Source organism: Papaver somniferum, chromosome 11 (genome assembly GCF_003573695.1).
Source record: "Papaver somniferum cultivar HN1 chromosome 11, ASM357369v1, whole genome shotgun sequence".
Classification (NCBI taxonomy): domain Eukaryota; kingdom Viridiplantae; phylum Streptophyta; class Magnoliopsida; order Ranunculales; family Papaveraceae; genus Papaver; species Papaver somniferum.
In genome coordinates, this window is record NC_039368.1 from 78,831,485 (window position 1) to 78,835,401 (window position 3,917).

Sequence of the window (3,917 nt, forward strand, 5' to 3'; positions counted from 1 at the left end):
GTTTGATGGAAATCTCACTACAAAACTAAGGGCTTCTAGGGACGGCATTTCTTAAAGAAAACGTCCCTAAAAAGTAATAATAGGGACAGTCCAATTCTAACCGTCCCTAGTGATGTATATTTGGGACGACAGTCACAGAACCATCCCTGTTGCTCTATTAGTAGGGACGATATGCATCTGAGCGTCACTACTGGTCTACTAGTCGGGACGAATTTTCTAGCCGTCGCAAATAAGCAGGTTCATCCGACGATTGTGGTTATATCATTGGTAATTTAACCATCTTACCCCGTAACCACAATGAAACATTTTCCTTTTTTTTTTTGAAAGAATCCCAATCTTTTCTTTGTTCTTCTTCGATAATTTTTTTTTTCCAATTATCTGTCTTCATCTTCTTTCTCTTCTGCTGTAAAAACTTCCCCTGTGAGCCGTCTCTCGATCTAGGTCTCAAATTGGTTCGTGTTAGCATTTCTCAGTTAAATCTCTTTCTCATTCTCTTTGAATCTCATGTAGACTTGTAGGGTTTGCAAATTGGTTTCAAGATTGGTTTTAGTGAAAAATCTCACTTTTGTTGTATGTGGTTTTTGATTTTAGGGATTTCAAAATCAGAACCTCCATCGATTTTGGATTTGAATTCAGGTAAATTCTTATATCAAATCTCAATTATAAGACACGATATGAGCAATTAGTGATTTGTTCAACAAATTACTAATACTGATATGGAAATCTCTCTTTTATTTCCCTAAAAATGTTTACAAATAAGCTTATTTGCATTGATTTGTGTTAGTGCTCTAAAAATGTTTCCCAAAACCATTCCTCAGGTAACCTTAGGGCAATTTTTTTTTGTTAATTTACGTATTATTACATGATTTAGGCACATGCATGATGGTATGACTTCAATTCTCGTGTTGGGATGGATATTTACATATATTATTGGCACATTTACATGTTTGGATTGTTTAGTTTAACACTGAGGTTAATGGTTGGGTATTGTAGTGAGTTTGATGGGTTTCTTTTGGATTACTCATGGCAATGTGGTAATCAGGACACCATGGAAAAACTGTTGGAGCTGGCTGAGGTGGGTTTAGCTCATCTTCTTACCGATTTTTTCTTTTGGAGGAGACAGATTGATAGTTTTCAGTAGTTTTGATGGCACTACTCTATGTTTACACTGTAGGCAGCACATCTCAAAGAAAAAATTGGCAAAATGTATAGCGGAGAACATGTAAGTTGACATCCATATTGACTATTCAAATCCGGTTGAGAATATTGAAGTTTAGTTAGATTATTGGCAACCTCAAGCTCGTAATGCTATTTCAGTTCTGATTGTTGCATGGTGCCAACAGATAAACAACACTGAGGATATATCTGTTCTCCATGTGGCTCTACGTGCTCCAAGAGATGCTGTTATGTCCAGTGATGGGATAAATGTAGTTCCATAGGTTTGGAAGGTTTTCGACAAGATCAACGAATTCAGTGAAAAAAATTGCGGTGGATCTTGGGTAATGCTAGTTTAAATTTGTATTGATACGTCTTGATTTTAATCTTACACTTATAGATATTGATAGGAAAGTTTGACAGATTGGAGCCACGGGGAAGTCATTGAAAGATGTTGTAGCTGTTGGAATTGGAGTCTCGGTGATTGGTTACAAGAAGGTTTAATTCACTCACACTGTAATTCTCTAAGTCGCAGAAATCCTCAAGATCAACCTTCGTGGTTTCGTGATTGCCGAGTTGTGGATGTTGTGAACATGATGCCCACTCCGAAAGGGGGAACCATGGAACTGCTATACATGCAGGTTGGTCCTACTCGTTTGACACATATACTTCTTCTAAGGACATAAATATTGACTTGCCTAATAGATTTTTGAATGTTTGATAACTTCTCTAGCTGTATTCCCAACAACATTGGCTCCTGCTCGTGGCTTCTGGTTGCTGCGCTATAAGAAGAGGATGATGTTGTAGTTAATCCACTCGTTTTGAGTTCTAACAGTGAGCTTCCTCCACGATCATGCACATTATATCTCTAGTTTTTTGTGACACTGTGCAGTTAATATAGCATTGGTATTGTATTTCTGCAGGTCTTGCAAAGCCATCCCCTGCAATTGAAACATTTTGTACCAGCATATGATCTTGATATGGACTTTGTTCTTGGTGTGGGAGGATATGATCTGGATAGGTCAGTGAACTATGTTAGTTCCAGCATTTGTTCTTCTCATTCTATACACGAATAGGCTTCTCCTGGTTTTTCATTTTACTTGCAGATTCATGTTCTTAACCGGTTAAAGATATTTCCACTTAGATATAATCATCTGTTTTGAACCATTATTTGTGTTTGTTATGTTACATTCATAATATTTGATGAGTTTTTGCTGCCAGCATTTGTTTTATATAAGTTTCAGTCACTTTTCAGGTGAGTGCTAATTACAAAAGGATGCTATTTTACTTTTGATTGGAGATATTAGTTCGTTGTTTTGTAATGGAGGGTGATTTCACAACTCTTTTTGTACCCCAATCATATCTCCGTGAGCACATTGTCAATCTCCCTGAAAACTGCAAGTATCATTTCTGTATTTATTTCCTTAAGTAGCTCGAACCTCGAAGACACTAACATCTCCTCTGAACATAGCTAAACGTCATCTAAGAGATGTGGATTCTTTATTTGTACACTTTTTAGGCATTTAAGTCCACTAATTTATTTTGTTTTGAAACAGGAGTTAGGGTCTAAGAATAGAGAAAATAGTGCCAAACAAACTGTTCAACACAGTGACACACTGGTGGCTCAAAGCCACATGAAATACGCAAAATTGGTAAAGCTTCGAGTCATGTCTGTTTTTCGCAGTTGTAATACGAATTGGCCTAACTTTTGAAATTGATTTACTTGTAGGGTCGAATGGAAATGTGGCAGCATACTGGCAGTTCGATGGAAATTTTGATGCCATGTGCCAACGATATGGGCCTTATCCCAAATGTTCTAATTGAGGTGAGTTAGAACTTCTCCCAAGGCATAACACAAATTGGAAATGCAAACACCCATAAATAGTATGCAAGTTAAGATACCATTTGATTAGTTGTTGTCAGTAAATAATTCCTGTTACAACCTGAGATGCTGATAATATGGTTATAGGAATTTTCTTTTGTTCAACTTTCACTCTACAGTGAGGTGAACTTATCTAGGTTAGATGCTTTGGTTTCGTTCTCCATGTACATCGATCGATGACGTTCTTTATTAACTTTGGTTTATTGTAGAATTTCGACGATGATAGATGGTATGAATCAAATGGTAAGGAATTATAAAGGGTCGTTCTGGAGCAGGAGCAATCAAATACATTTCTAGTGCAGATAGTGCACGGTTTACGTCCAAGTTGTGTACAACTCTGGTAGTCTGAGAACATCACCTTTTGATTGTTTTTGCGGAGTTTTTTGTTTTGTCGGATGAGATTTATTATTCCAAATGTTTGAATCATTTTTGTGAACAACTTGATTTCATGAATGAGAATGTTTTTTGGGACAAAATACTGTGTGAATGAATGTTCAAAAGGGTAAAGGGAAAGGCATCCTGCCAAAGAAACTAAGAAAGCTCATTTCCAATTTTTAAAATTTAGCAACGCTTTACTGGCGTTGCTATTGTATGTGCGACCGTTGAAGTTAGCCCCTAGGGACGGTTTTATAGCTGTCGAGAAAAGTATTTGGGACGGATTCCAAAACCGTCCCCACATCATAAAGCCGTCCCTAATAGTATTGTTGATGGTAAAGTTAAACCGTCCCTAAAAGGCAAAGCCGTCCCTATAAGTATTAGCGACGGTGGAACAGGGGACGGTGAGAAAACCGTCCCTAAATACCTTTTGGGACGGCTTTTGGCTTTCTGGGACATTTTTTTGGCCGTCCCAAGAGGCCTTCTGTTTTGTAGTGTCTATCGT

At 37.5% G+C, this 3,917-nt stretch overlaps 1 long non-coding RNA gene across 5 annotated transcripts; it reads left to right on the top strand.

Annotated features, from left to right (window-relative positions):
* Nucleotides 1–344: 344 nt before the first annotated feature.
* LOC113323621 lies at nt 345–3,508 on the top strand. 5 transcript variants are annotated; one of them, XR_003347724.1, is made up of 11 exons: nt 379–452; nt 592–636; nt 994–1,075; nt 1,175–1,222; nt 1,344–1,499; nt 1,579–1,796; nt 1,889–1,989; nt 2,079–2,176; nt 2,411–2,807; nt 2,885–2,980; nt 3,247–3,508. It is a non-coding gene; the product is annotated as an uncharacterized LOC113323621 (long non-coding RNA). The 5 variants fall into 5 exon arrangements; XR_003347725.1 differs by having other exon boundaries at nt 2,712–2,807; XR_003347726.1 differs by having other exon boundaries at nt 2,719–2,807.
* The last annotated feature ends 409 nt before the right edge of the window (nt 3,509–3,917 follow it).